Here is a 15,941-nt window from a genome sequence, read left to right as displayed (position 1 = left end):
AATTTTTGCCCTTTTGTCCCTTTGGGCCCCTTCGGAGGGGGTTTCCATAAGTTGGTACAACTTATTCTTTGTCAGTTCCTATTTTCGGTATGCAACATCATCATTTTGTGACGAAGAGATTAGCTCTTTTCAAAAGTCCACCTCAGCAGATCTCTCACTTGACGTGGTTATTCATCCATGTAGGATTGGGATTGGGTAGCTAGACTTTCCAAAAAGGTTGTTGAAGCAACTACAATATTTGCTTGCAAAGCAGTCAAAGGCAGTCAACCAGTACATATAGCAGTGCTTTTGCCTCTTCATGTGGCTCTGCAAAAGGAGAATCTCTTCTTGAAGTTATACCACTTGACAGTGTATGTCACCTCGATTCTGAAGCAAGGCATGCAGATGTATGCCATTTGAGGCAAAGATGAAGAACAGTGGGGTGTAAGGAGTGTGAACAATTTACGTCTGAGAAGTCATTGTTTATCATTGACAGGCCCATTGAAAAACATCCCCTTGCAACATAGACTAGCCCCTCAAACCTTTGAGGAATCAGTAACACATTGCTAGATGCCAGCGTGGAGGGATCCATGCGCTCAGGACTTGACAGCTTGTAAAGACTCTTCGACCATCTGTGAAGCACATGGGTCCCACTTTCCTACACACAAAGTCACTAGAAAGCAATCTAGATCTAAAATAGCATCCCTGTTTGTTGTTATGTGCTAGCTAAATTGCTAATACGCCACTTAATTACTCCTTGTATCACTACACCACTGCCTCCCTTGATATAAATTTTTCCTTCCTTGCCCCCTGGAAGTCCATGCTGGGAGATCGTACTTCTTTTCAAGCAGGTGGCTGGATGTTTCGTACTAGTCTTTCATGAAGATAGAAAGAGTATTCTTGGCAAAAAGACATCTCGGACTTGCAGATGATTTGAAACATTGTATGTTGTCAAGATTGTTAATGAAGAATCCCTCATTTTGAACTCTGCCAGAAATTTCAGCAACCAACTCTTCGTCAAGCTCAATTCTATTCTGGCTCCACCCAATCACATAATCAGGGCTCTAACCATAAGCTTCCTTGCACTAAGTTGCTTTTGAGGTCCAAGGTTTTGTTCCATTCCTGAAAAAGGACATTTAACTTGATTGCTCCATGAATCATGGATATTCTTGGATACGTTCTGCTATCTATTTCTCCTTTACAAAGTGCAATACTGGTTTGTGAAACTACTACAGAGCTAAAGACCAATCCCCAAAAAGTGCAGCCTGCTTTACAAATCCCCAGACCAGTGCAGATGACTCAAAACCAATGCAATATTTTTCAACCAAACAAGGTCTCTTGTTGCCAAATTTAACAATGTTTTTTCAGCTAAATTTAACTTACGTGACTGATCCAAGAATCTCTCTTTAGTTGTTTGTTAGCCAAAACTGAATTTATAAGCGAATAAAATACCTCAAAATCCTATCAGTACTGGCAAACTTTGAATGCCGCATCTCTGCCTCAAACATTACCTCTCTACGAAAGCTATTTGTTTCTTTTTTGATCTCTCCAATGCTTAGCTCCGTCTCCTCAATCACTGCCTTTATGTCATCTAAGATACGCTCACTCTCATCTCGATATCGTCCTGTCTGAAGCTTCACAGCTGCACACTCATCCTCGGCAATCTCACTTTTCTCCTCCATACTCAGCAGCTCAGGTGGTGATGTTGGTCGAGCCTTTAATGACCCCCGTTGGCTGCTTCGCCGTAAGCTACCCATTCTAGAATCTCTCCCAATGCTCTCAAAGCCATCTTCAGGGGGTACTCTAAGACTAGATCTGCTTGTTCTTCGAGCATCAGACCCATCTTCCGTCTGTCTGATGTCCTCCTCCAATGCCTCCAATTGGAGATGGAAATGGTCGGTTCCCTTACGAGTAATAAGCCGCTAAAAAGGGGAAATTTTTGTATGTGAGTATTCTGTACATGGCACTGCAAGATTATTTAGTAACAACCTGTATTTTCTCACATGCTTTCATAGACAACATACATTAGATGTCATCCAGGCTGAAATTGTTCGTTGTTCTGTGATATGCTTAAAAAAAAGACGGTACTCTCTCTCTCTCTCTCTCTCTCTCTCTCTCTGTGTGTGTGTGTGTGTGTGTGTGTGTTGTTTTCACTCACCGTGAGATGGTCCGATAAGACAGTATTCTGCGAGAGAGTTCATCGACGTCCTCCCCCTCCGTCTCTGGAGGCTGATGAGTGTCCTCCCCCATGGCCACGCTCACAGGCGCATTCAAAAAAATGAGTATCCGTCTTAAACGAACCCGCCAAAACATGCAGAGTTTTTGACGTAAAAACAAGTGATAAAATCACTAGGCCTACCCTTAGAGCAAAGGTGGAAGCGAAAAAGACCACCATTTCAATTTAAAAAGCCATTTCAATTTTAACAAGTGATAAAATCTCGAGGCCTGCCAATGAAAAAGGCACATCCATATAAGCTAGCTTTCTCAAAAACATTTCATTGAGTTTAAGGTTTCTTTCTCACCAAAGCTATCCTCGATGAACAATCAAACGAAGGACTGATAAGATGATAAAGCAACACATCGGTGGGCGTCTGGATGAATCAAGGCCGATGAGAAAAATGAGAGAGAGAGAGAGAGAGAGAGAGAGAAATGTGTGTGTGTGTGTAGGTAATCAGAGAGAGAGAGAGAGAGAGAGAGAGAGAGAATTAATGTATGCTTAGGAAATTAAAACTAAAGAAAAAAAAATTAAAGAGAGAAATGAAATGAAATGTTATATTAACGCCTTCGAAAGGCCAAAGTGACCTATGAGACATGAGACAAGAAAGTTACAATGTGATGGATCTGATACAAAGTCAGAGTAAGAAGATGACAAAATAAAATATTATGGAATCCTAAACTGCTGGGTGTGGACTAAACGGCTAAACGAGCTAGTTGGGATAGGTAGATCTCCTCCATGGTCAGTACTCTGACCGCACGTTGTGCATGTCGAGCCAAAGTGACCTAGCTAGATCCTCTGATGCAGCCTCTGTCGATGTTGTGTAGTCCTCCACAGTTGTGGGCGTCTAGATCTCCCTAGATCAGTCGCTCGTTCGATCATTAGAGAGATAGGGAAGTAGAGAGTGAGAGAGAGAGAGAGAGAGATAGAGAAAGAGAGTTTTATATATATATATATATATATATATAGAGAGAGAGAGAGAGAGAGAGAGAGAGAGAGAGATAGGGAAGTGGAGCTCCAGGAGTTATGGCAGAGAAATAGGAAAATAGAGAAATAGAGAGAGATAGGAAAATAGAGAAAGAGATAGCGAGAGCGAGATCGAGAGAGAGAGAGAAAGAGAGATAGCGAGAGCGAGATTGAGAGAGAAAGAACGAGAGATAGGGTACGTAGACAGAGAAAAAACTATGGAACTAAAAGAGGCAAAGGGGTTTTGCCTGCTACATGCATTGCCATGTACACCTGGGAGTGCACGTATGTGTCTACCCATATAGGATTTGACCAATAAAGACGAGATTTTGACACGGTGGTCCTGATCTCCGTACACCTCTGGACCGAGGTGTACGGAGATTGGGCAAGACTAGAGAATGCGAGGTAGTTTACATTGTGAGGAGTATATATATATATATATATATATATATATATATATATATATATATATATATATATTAAAACAACATTCATAATCATTGTAGATGGCAACGTCATCAACTAACATGGAGGAAAAGATTGCATGCTCATGCACGCTCTGCAAGTATCAAATCCTGCGCAAGCGTAGGATATGTAATGAGCATGTGCACAAGTACGGAGAGTTTGCTAGAGAAACCGTACAGAGTCTGCGATACGACTCCTACGGAACAGGCATTGATTTCCACGACATAGCACCTATATCTGAGAGAGAGAGAGAGAGAGAGAGAGAGAGAGAGAGAGAGAGAGAGAGAGAGAGAGAGAGAAAAGATTAGGCGTGAAGGTCCGACCAATATAGAGCCACGGATGGAAGCAGAAAAGGGCTTACAAACAGAAGACGACGGCATGGAGGAGATGCTGGATGCCTTCTTCCAGACAAGCGAGGAGAACGCGAACGAAGCAACACCAGAAGCCGTGCGCCTATCTCCTGAAGACATGTTGAGAAAGTTGGCACGTCAACCAATCTATGAAGGCGCCAAAATATCTGTGCTTCGTACTTGTCTGGCGTTTTTGAATCTTCAGTCAGTGTACAGGTGGTCAGATGCAAGCGTCATTGCTTTGTTTAGGTACGTAATTTACAAAAGAGATTTTTCGATTGCAACGGTGATGTGCTCGGAGAGCTTTAATTTTAATTTAATGTGGCTTAAACAGGTTATTGTGGGAGCAACTTCTCCCGGCTGGCAATGAAATGCCCCCCTCCCGCCGTGGCTTGCTATCAAGAAGGGTCATTTGATTTTAAGCTTGATTGTACCTGGTAAGTTCAAAGCAAAAAACATGGATGTTTATCTAGCTCCACTAGTTGACGAGATCCAGGAGTTATGGCATGGGATCGACATAGCAGATGCGGTTGAACCAGTAGGACAACAGCATGCAAGGATCCATGGACTTCTTATGTGGACTATGCATGATTGGCCAGGATACGGAGAAGCTTCTGGTAATGGTTATTGATTTACAAAATTCTCGCTATTCGCAAGCCCTTTGCCTTGGCCTGATTCATGCTTTTATATATGCAGGACTAACAACTTGAGGATACAATGCATGTCCAATTTGCGGGCAGTCTTTGGATGTGCGCTATTCTACCTCTCTTCGAAAGACAATTTATCAAGGCCACCACTGTTATCTTCCAGATGGCCATCACTTGCGCGAAGGCCAGCTTGGTCGTGTCGAATGTCGTCCTATGCATGTACAAGAGTGGCGTCGCCGATGAGAGCAACATGAGGGGCAACTTGTTCTAGGAATGAAACGTTTGTCCATTCTCCATACGTTGCCGTACTGGGGTGATCTACTAATTAACCATTTGCTGGATCCAATGCATATATTCAAGAATGTGGGAGAGCTCCTCTGGAAGACAATCATGGGAATGAAAGACAATCGAGCTTCACGAGATGATTTGCAGTCGGTTGGAAAGATGCCAGAGCTGTGGCCTTTCACCAATGCAGCTGGTCAAACAAAACTTCCAAGAGCGCCATGGGTATTGCTAAAAAACGAAGAGCGACAAGTGAAAAGGGTGATTTCAGAGTTCAGGACGCCAACAGGATATATGCGATGTCTCAAGACAACATTCACCCGTGACGATCAACTGTCAGGGTTGAAATCGCACGACTGGCATAAGTGCTAGAGACACGAATGAGAGCACTAGCAACCTGGATTACTGTGGTCTGGTGTCAGATATCCTGAAAGTAAGCTTCAGGCGGTTTGAGATGTTTTTGTTGGATGTGAAGTGGTTCAAAGTGATTACTTCTGGTCGCAATGCAACGGTACGCAGAGATGGAAACAAACTTGTGCAAATAGATTCTACAAAGACTTGGACAGATGCGAGCGACACATTTGCTCTCCCCGAACATTGCGAGCAAGTGGTCTTTGTACCGGACCCTCGAGAGCGACAATGGTGGTTTGTGGTTCAGGTTGCTCCAAGAAATAAACAAGTATTTGAAGGGCAAGATCTCCTGGAGGAAAGTCAGTCAGGCGACGTCCATACTACTGTGACATTAGATGAGATGGACGAAGGTATGGCAGAGGAAGCTGACAGATATACGAGGGATGACGCAGACGAGCCAGAATTGACACTTGTAGATGAAGATGCAATGGATGAAGACAATCTGCCAAAACGAGTTGGGGCAGAGTTATGTTTGCAATTAGAGATAGACGATGATACGGTGCAAGATCTTATCGATGATGCCTCACTCGTCGAGGCCTAGGCCTGTAAGTGTTTGTGTGAAGACTTTGATTTAAAATTAAGCTTAAAGTTAATTTAAACAACTGTGTTCTGACGCTTTATTTTACTTTCTTTGTGCAGGACTTTAGTATGGCAGATGAGATTCCAGATCCCACTTCCATGAGTGCAGATGCATCCATGGGCTTCGTTACACGGATGACGCCTGCTCAGATGGCAGAGGCTTCTCAGTACTGGGTAGCCAGAGGCACGGGTACTACGCCTCCGGGCTTCACACCCGAGGATCCGACGCCTAGGGGGGGGACGCCTACGGGGTTCAGGACGCCTATGGGTACGACGCCTTCTTCTCCCATCACGACTGCTTCGACACCTAGGGGTGGGACAGAGGCGGGTACGTCCTCATCTCCGCAGCATAGGCGCACTCGCCGATCTCGGCGATCGTCAGGTGGAGGTGGTGGTTGCTGTGGAGGAGGGTCCACAGATGCTTCGACCCCTCCTCGCTCACGACCCCCGTCTTACCCAGGCACACCTCTCGACACACCTCTTGGCACACCTCAGACACCTTGGAGGGCACACGATCCTAGTGCCTCCAAGCTCTATACTGTACGGGGAGATGGTTCTGTTGACATGGATAGAGTCGGGACTGAGATGCGACAGCGGATTCGCCAGCTCGTGGAGCTGCAGTTTTCGACTAGCATTCTGACGTCTTGGGATCAGCAAGAAAAGGAAAAAGTCACTTACATAGTGGAGACCATCCTGAGAGAGTACCAGCCTGCTCCGGGTTCTTCCGTTGTTTCGACGTGGTGGATCAAGGGTGTTGCACGGGACACCATCAAACATCGACGAGATGCAGCTCGGAAGGCTTTCAGGACCGACTCGCCGAAGCCTTCGGGCATCCCACACGAGACGTGGCTGCAAATCAGGGAGGATGTGCGGACAGCGGCCACGCGGTTCAGACAGCAGCATGAGGCCGCGCAGGTACGACAGATGACTAGGGGGACATCTCATCTTGGCAGCGGAGGCTTCGACACCTTTCGCTATGAGTTTGTGAGTTTCTAATCCAATCTTAACTATGGCATTTTTTTAAACGCGATGAATCATGTATTCTTATTACTTTGATTTTTGTATAAACGCAGAATCTTGCGATGCATCGAGCTCCATCACGCGAGGAGGAGTCAGATGGATATCGCAAAGGTATCTATGAAGTACTGAATGATCTTGAAGCTTCAGGAGAGCGTGTAGACTGGGAGGCCTTACAGTCTCACTGATCGCTTGAGGTGAGACGTTAATATGTATGAGTTGATTTAATTAAGTCGGTATATGTGAAGTAATATCAATAGTAATTTTGTGAGTTTTCCTATGTGCAGGTTGCGACGCCTAGTCATTAGTGGACCAGATATCATCTATATGCTTTGTGAGACACAGACATGCTTCTGTGTCTCTTTTTTGTACAAACAGTTAGTGTTCAGACAGTTATTGTTTCCCTTATGGTTATGATTATTGTCATTGTCATTGTATAGACAGTTATTGTTTCTCTTTCTGGTTATGCTTATGGTTATTGATAATTTTGTTTATGGTTATGGTTATCTGCATTATGGTTTTGATCAAAGTGGTTATAGCCGGTTATGGTTTTAAGTTATGGTTATGCTTTTAAGTTATGGTTATGGTTTTAAGTTATGGTTATGGTTCGTTATGGTTATGCTTTTAAGTTATGGCTATGCTTTTCAGTTGGTACGGTTGTCTTTCATTGGCCTTAAATCTCATGTGAGATCCTACATGGATAGCATGTAGGAGGCATATACATGATATGGTTTTTTTTTTGAAAAGTTTATGTAAAAACAAAGGGAACTCTGCCGAAATTTCTGCGCGTGGGAGCATGGTTGATATTTTGGTGCTGCTCGCTTTCTTGGGCAGAGGGCAGGAAGTCTGGCTGTGGCTGTGTCCATCTTTTAACTGGGCATAGGCCAGGCTACCTGCCCTCTGCCCAAGAATTTTTTTTTCTGCTATGGTCGTCGCTATGTGCGTCGCTATGCGCGTCGCTAATAGCGACTGGTTTCATAGCGACACAGATAGCGACGTGCATAGCGACGTGCATAGCGACGGGCCGCATCGATATCTGCGTCGATAACACGTTTTTTTGTTGTAGTGAATACCTCTCAACCACCCGGCCCCTTTTTCAGCTCCAATGAGGCTGATCTTGCTATTCCGTCAACTGCCATGCACCAACCTGCTCCTCCCATTAAATTGTGGAGCACTGACCCTACGTGTTGGTAGCTGCCAAATCGCGCCAACCTCACGCTCTTGCCCAACCAACTCACTGCCTAGCGTGCATGCAGTGTGCGATGCAGTGCAATCTCCCATGCCAATCGATGGCACACCACTCACAACCACTCCGTAGTCGTGTCTTTTTCTCTCATTTCTCACTCACCATACAACCCCACACCCCGGCCTCCCTCACACTCTACAACTACCTCTCCACCCCTACAAAGCTGCCCCCACATGCAGACGATCAACTACAGAGCCTAGTGTGTGTAGTGCCTCTCTCGGCGACATCCTCGACCACCAGCTAGTGCATTGGTACTCTTAGATGACTGGCCAAGTCGGTGGGAAGACCTTGAGTGCGCCTCGTCCATGCTCCAACACCTTGAGGTACGCGGAAAGTTCAGCTCATTCTACGGAGTGACGCACATGATCATGTTGTGCATGGCAACCTAGTGGCGATAAGCGGGTGCTTTAGATGGTAAGCAGCAGTCGATAGTGGCATTGTCAAGAGGCAAGAAGCCAGCAGACACCTCCAACGAGAAGCATGTCTTGCACCCCACTCTCTCTCTCTCTCTCTCTCTCTCTCTCTCTCTCTCTCTCTCTCTCTCTCTCTCCCCTCCCAATACGCCTACTTACATAGGCGGGCATTGATAGTGTTGACGATGATTTTTTTTACTTTACTTCATTTTCATTTGTACCCAGGCATTGGATTAGATTATTTAATTCACATGGATTGTATCAATTTGACCTCATCTTTAATTTTGGGCTTTTGAAGACATTTCATTTCATTTCTCTCTCTCTTTTCCCCCTCTTCCCCTTCCCTCTTGATCGATGGTCGATGGCCTGGTAGCATTGGACATCAACCAAGCTCTTCAGCGACCACTGCAATACTTTCTCGAACAATGTCCGATGCCGGACATCCACGCACATTGTTGATGATGATGTTGCATTGCATCACGACTTTAGGCTTTTACTTTAAATCTCTTCGTCTTTCCTTTCCTTCATTTTGTTTTTGCACCCACACATTGGCGTTGATCCACAAGGATTGTATTCTTTTGTCTCATTATTCATCGGTTATTTTGGCTTTTGTCCACGTTTAATATACCATTTTCCTCTTTTTATTAGTGCACATAGAAGACATAACAAGATTTACTTGAGGATATCTTTGCCATGAGATGGACGCTTGTGCAGTAAGAGATGAAGAGAAACCATATGTAAAACCTGGTAGACAATGATTAACAAGGACACATTTCAAGGGTAGATGCACTAGCTATATTTATCGGCTTGTCTATACTACAATAATCTGTATGTTTTCACACCAAACTTTGCATCAATTTTACCATTAATAGCTTTTGAAATGTTAACATATTTAGTGTGCATACATTTCATTTTTTGCAAGGAATCCATGCTCTCTTGGTCTCTTCTTTCATGGGCTTTGTTGCTTCATATAGAAATTGGCTAATATATATATACCAAACAAAAGCTACAAAACTTCTGTCACACGACTTTGATGTCCCACTCCATCTAAAATTTGCATTGTGTCTAACAAAATCTGTCTTAGGATCTACGGCAGTATTAATAGTCACTTAGCGTCCTATAAACCTTGAGCAACACTTCCCAATCACTCTGTCGGATTAATGTGTACTCGAGAAAGACAAAACATTATCTATTGTAACCTATCTAGCAGTTCTACCAAGATCTTAGGATCCTCTTGTAATACTCTTGTTTTTTTTTGTGATCCCTTTTTGCAATTTAACCTACCCAACATGAATTTTGTGTGACTCTTCATAAATTTTTATTATTATAAATACATACGTGTACCTTAAAACTCGTGGCACTAATCAACTTATTAAGGTTTTCAACCCAAACTTTGCATCAATTTTACCATTAATCGCTTTTAAAATATTAACATGTTTAGTGTATGATTCAATGATTGATGAGTTTAACAAAAATCATTTTTAGTTCTTTCTCTTTGAGAACTACTTTTACAGGTCAAGCTGAGTACAATGCTATCATCTCAATGAATCTTACGGTATGCCATTTCTTTTCTTAATGCATTCTGATAATATCCCTTTAGAAAAATCATTTCAATTACCCTTGGTTAGTAAGCTCTTTCTATGTCATATTAGATGGCTAACTTGTGTGATGACTAACATGTGCACAACCCTCAGCACTATATGGCACGGGCCCTTTCAAATGGGATCAAGAGTGGAGGTGAGAATGGTGAGACGCGCGCATTGTAGGCCGTGCGATTAGACGGCCTGAATTTACAAATTCATGCAACCCAAATTTACAAGATTGCGCAGCACGAATTTACAAATCGGCCCGCATTTACATATGTGGCATTGAAATGTCACATACTTCAACCAACGCATGCGGGCGTGGTGGTTAAAGCACATGCACCGCACAGGGGAGGTCGTGGGTTCGAGGCTCAAGGTGCGGACCCGAATTTACCTAGTGACCCAAATTTACTTTTCGCCCAGAATTTACAGAAACACATCCGACGGCTCGAATGACCCTCGCCATTGATCCCATTTTAAAACCATGGAGAGAGAGAGAGAGAGAGAGAGAGAGAGAGAGAGAGAGAGAGAGAGAGAGAGAGAGAGAGAGAGAGAGAGAGAGAGAGAGAGAGAGAGATTTTTCACATGCGCAGTGAGAATGGCAAGGTCCCGTCAAAGACCTTGTGGTTTATAGCTTTCCCTCTTCGTAGCTCATCATCATGCGGACCTACCGCACTGAGAAACAGACAAGAGAAATGTCAAGGCTAGGGACTTGCTACGCGCCGTGTGCGAGCCACAAAGGCTCCTAGCACACAGTCATACAACAGACAAGCTCACAAGGAAGAATGGTGTGTCACTCACCTTCCTGCGTAGTTGCGAATGAAGGATTCCCGCGCCGCGAAGAAGAGGGAGACGCCGCTACGCCGCGCTCAACCGCCTCGCCGCCGTCGTGCCGCCGCAACGCTCGATCACACACACACACTCTCTCTCTCTCTCTCTCACACACACACACACACACGTACACACACATACAAGGAGATGGTGAAGGAGAAGGTGGAGATGGAGCAAGAGCGGCTTCTATTGCACAATGAGAGAATGAGTAAAGATTAGGTTTAGTGGCTTTTATATGAGCTCACCCCATTCACACTTGGGCGCCCATACTTAGCCAACTAACTCCTTGAATATTCCAGTTAGAGTGCGCCTGTCATCGGCGATCACCCTCACCCTGTTTCTATTGGTCCGACAAGCCCGATACCTGACTCTAAACAATACAACGTTTATAGATCATAGGGTGTCTGTGTGCTGTGAGGGTTAACATGCCCCCCTTCCTGATGTAGATTTCGTCCTCGGAAGCTATCCAGTTGAAGCTCGTTCATCGAGATGGAAGAGCAGTCGACATGGATGTGCGTAGCCTTCTTCAATCACTGCAAAATCAAACAACATTGCCACAGTAATTGCATTCTCATATACAATTAAAAATCATATGCAATTTTAGACAGACAAATTGATTGGTAATAGAATTTTAGACAATTTGTCAGCAATAAACATTAAATTGCAATATAATCAAATGCATAAACAGATGTAAAGGTAAAAAATTAAACAAGTCTGGGGTCGCTAATTTAACGGTCAAAAGCCACTAGAGCTCGACTATTAATACCATGGGTAACTTCTCAATTTTTTTTGGTCAATTAAGTTGTTTAATTGCGAGAGCCAAGTATTTGATGTTCGAGGGCTGACTAGAGGCTATACCTAGAAGACCTTGTAGTTAAGCTACGATAAAAGGAATTTCTCATGAAATCATCGCCTGACTGATTACCTTTTCTTTGACCCCCCAAAGTCTTTTCACATTGATTCAATTTTGATGTGTGTGCTTATTTTGTATGCCTTGGGTTTTTTGCTTTTCAAGGAAAAGCGCCCACACTGGGAACCTCTAGGGCTCTAGTACCATAGGCGATACATGTGAGTGAAGTAAAAAATTAAGTAGGGATTTCTCTTCCAGCTTAAAATTTTACATTGTGGCACTTTGATTTTTTGTTTGTTCATTTTCAGCATTTTAATTTTGTAACTTTGGGGGGTCATATAACACTGTTACCCTCCCCAGGCTCATCACATTAGTAAACTCCCTTTATAATACTTAAGCTAAAGGTCAATAGGGTTAAGCCCACTAGAAATCCCTAGTACATTTCACACAATGCTGCCTAAATCGGATTAAGAACCTAAGTAACCATTGCTTATTAGGAAGGCATTCCCCATGGTATTAAGAGAAGATTTCTAATACCTAGCTTGGTCAAACTAGCTTAGTCGGACTGCTTGATTTTTAAACCTAGACAAGTGATTATGACAAAACATTACATTGAATTAAATGTTTGATACTAAGCAAATGCGCTGAATATTATGCTACCAATCACAATCAAAGCAGACAAACATGGATGCAAAAAGATAAGGGCAATGCTAATGGACATAAAACACCTGTTTGTGTTGATGGTCGCGCTTGATTTGAAGTGTGAACGAGAGAAAGGTTCCAGGAAGGTCCAAATCCTATCAATAGCAACACGCTCCTGTACACACTAGGAAACAAAAGGAATACCTCCAGGAGGCACATTAGTGGGAAAAGGTACCAACACTTATTGAACACAACAAAAAACATAAGGAACCCTAACCTAATTATTTGCACTCCCCCTAAAGATTCAAGGGAATAGGATATTGTAGAGGTTGGGGGGAAACCCTAAGGCTAAACTCCTATCCTCGTCGTCGAGATAAACAAAGTCATCATCCATGAGACCATATGTGCCATCCGTGTAGTCATGTAAATTTTCTTCTTCATCATAGGTGCCCATGTTTACTAAGAAGGTCACTAGACGCCTATAGTCATCTTGGTCAAAAGGGTAGGCTTGTGCAATGGGAGAAACGCTCTCTACTAAGTATGGATCAGACGTGGTCAAGAGACGTATCAGCCATTCTAACTCCTCAAAATTCCTCTCACATGCTAGCGTACCTATCAAATCCCATTCACATGCAAGCACTGGAAAGACCATGTGAAACATTTGTGAAAAGTAACGAGGGTACCTCTCACCCAAGGCAGGAGTGGATGACTCTAGCGTACTAGCCATATCTGTACACGCAAATAGTTGATGGTTAGAGTGCAAATATTACAAGGGTCGTGTTCTTGTGCATAATTTGTTTTTATTATTTTGTGTTATGGCTCTTGCTCTTTTACTTTTTTATCTTGTTTTTGTGAGTATAAGGCTTTATATATACATTCCCTAAGATTGGAGATTGAGAGGTCAGGGAGGAAGGTTGAGAGGGAAGCAGGTGAACGACGGATGTCAGCAAACACTCCCCCCTTCCTTGGGTAGATCATACCTTTTGGAATGATGTCGTCACCTTTTGAAACCAATTGTTCCAAGTTGTTATGGGTAAAGGATTTAACCAATAGTTTTCGATCACCCTATGTGTTTCATCTAGTTGCAAGGGTGGTAAGGTACTCTCCCATGATTTTATTTGCAACATTGTTGGAGGTGGTGAATCTACAACGGGAGGTGCAAACTCTTTCTTGCTTGTATGGATATGTACAATGGTAGGTAGAGGTTGTGTCGAAGCTTCTATTTCCGTATAGGAACTACATGAAGAGCAAGAAGCTTCATTTGCTTTTCCTGTTCCTGAGCTGGGTGGAACAAATTGTTCTTTCTTTGGTACCCAAACTAGCTCTAGAGCAGGTGTGTCGCATTCCGTGATTTTTTCCTTTCCACGATTTTCAATTTGTTTTGGAGCCACAGGATTGGGTTTACATGGGCCAGGTGACAGGTAAGAGTACAATTTACGTTTGGGCACCCAGATTTGATCATTTCCTTTATAGTATCCTTGGGCTTTTAATAGTCGTTTAGGAATCCAACGCCACGTTTTCTTACATTTCATGGAGCGAGTGGGACGTTTCTTACGAGGCTTCCGTTTTTTAGCATCAGCCATGGTTACTAAAGAAGCTTTAGGGACCCACTTGTATGCTTTCTTTGTTATATTAGGATGGTTCTTGTGTGTCTCAAGCTTTCTTTCAACTACATCAGTTGAAGATCTAGAGAGTTGGGCTATGGGGACGTATGGTTCAACCTCCTGGACATGCAATGTCTTGGGTTTTATTTCCTTAGGCAATATCTCAGGGACTATGGCTTGAGTGGTAGGGATAAGAGTTGGTTTTTGCGTTGTGACACCCCCAATCCCCCAATCAATAGTGCATTTGGTGGCTATCATCCACGTGCGTCCTAGGTTTATATTACCCTCCATAGTTCCAGTAGGCATGACCAAAAAGTCTTGAGCTACAATTCCATTGTCATAACTGACAGAAGTGTGCCAGATTCCAAAAACCGTAGTTTTTTTCTTGTTGACACCCTTGACTTGGATAATACTCTCAGATAGAGGTGGCTTCCCTAACTGACACCACACCCCATAGGATAGCAGATTATATTTAGCACCCGTGTCCAATAAGGCGTTATATAGCACTTTTCCATAGGCACTATTTAACTCAATAGGGTATCGTAGAGGTGTGTTAGAGTCCAACCAATCCTCTTTGATTTCCACGTGGAATGCATTTGTGACTCCAAGGTTAGCCTCTCGTTTTTGTCTTATACGTTGTTGTCGCTCCTTAGCCTCAGCTTGAGCTTGTATCTTCTTTAACTCGGTTTGTGCTTTGGCGGCCTTCTTTTGATGAATGGCCCGTAGTTCTTCTTGGCTTAAAGGATCATAATATCTTTTGAATTTACTCCCATTGAGGAATCCAATGGTTTCAACTCCATCAAGAGTTTCCACACGAAGGGTACCTTGTGGGGTAATTTCACATACTCTATATGGTCCTTTACCAGCATATTTCAACTTTTTCTTCTCTTTACGTACTCCATACATAAGGACTTTATCACCAACTTTGATGTCCTTGTCCTTCACATGGCGATCAAACCACTTCTTTCTCCTATCCTTTTCCACAAGAGCATTTTGCACAGCCAACTGTCTCTCTTCGTCTAGTTTTTCTAAGATATACAAACGCTCGGTTAAGGGGTTACCATTCCATCCTTCTTGCGAAGCTACCCTAAGACTAGGAATGACAAACTCCCAAGGCATAACTGCTTCTTGGCCGTATACCATTTTGAATGGCGTACAATTAATAGCCACTTTATAAACAGTACGATAAGCCCATAGAGTAGATGTCAACTTCAAATCCCAATCAGTGCGATGAGCTTCTACCGTCTTGGTTAAAATAGAGATTAGAGTCTTGTTGGTGCTCTTGGCTTGTCCATTAGCTTGCGGGTAATAAGGTGTAGACTTATGGTGGGATATCATAAAGGTCGTGGTACGCTCTCTTATTACCTCATTTATAAAATGGGTACCATTATCACTAACAATTTCAAAAGGGCAACCAAATCTTGTGATAATGTTCTCAAAAAGAAACTTAGCTGTTGTCCTTGCGTTAGCTTTTTGTGAAGCCTTAGCTTCAGCCCACTTTGTTACATAGTCCGTAGCAACTAGAATATATCGAGATTGAGTGTTGCGAGCTGCGGGACTAATTGGACCTACAAAGTCTAAGCCCCATTTTTCAAATGGTTGGGTTACTTTAATAGGACGTAAGGGCATTCTGTCTTTGCGCTGTGTGGTCTTGTAACGTTGGCACTCATCACACCCTTTTGTAAAAAGTGATGCATCCTTAAAAAAAGTTGGCCACCAATAGCCTGATTGCAGCACCTTTCTAGCAGTCAGGTCTCCTGAAAAATGTCCTCCTGCTATGCCCATATGTGCTTCTTGCAAGATATACAAATATTCATCCTCGCGGGCACAACCTCTAAGAATATCGTCCTTGCCTAGTCTA

At 43.3% G+C, this 15,941-nt stretch overlaps 1 pseudogene across 1 annotated transcript; it reads right to left on the bottom strand.

Moving 5' to 3' along the window:
• Positions 1–901: 901 nt before the first annotated feature.
• Positions 902–2,229, bottom strand: LOC147418572 (uncharacterized; annotated as a pseudogene). The gene is made up of 2 exons (XR_015187308.1): positions 2,138–2,229; positions 902–1,901 (listed from the first exon to the last, which is right to left on the bottom strand). The product of XR_015187308.1 is annotated as an uncharacterized LOC147418572 (transcript).
• Between the last annotated feature and the right edge of the window lie 13,712 nt (positions 2,230–15,941).

The sequence above is a fragment of the Adiantum capillus-veneris genome, chromosome 30 (genome assembly GCF_014529385.1).
Source record: "Adiantum capillus-veneris isolate H3 chromosome 30, ASM1452938v2, whole genome shotgun sequence".
Taxonomy (NCBI): Eukaryota; Viridiplantae; Streptophyta; class Polypodiopsida; order Polypodiales; family Pteridaceae; genus Adiantum; species Adiantum capillus-veneris.
The sequence above is the reverse complement of the archived record's forward strand: the minus strand, read 5'-3'. Positions and strand labels throughout refer to the sequence as shown.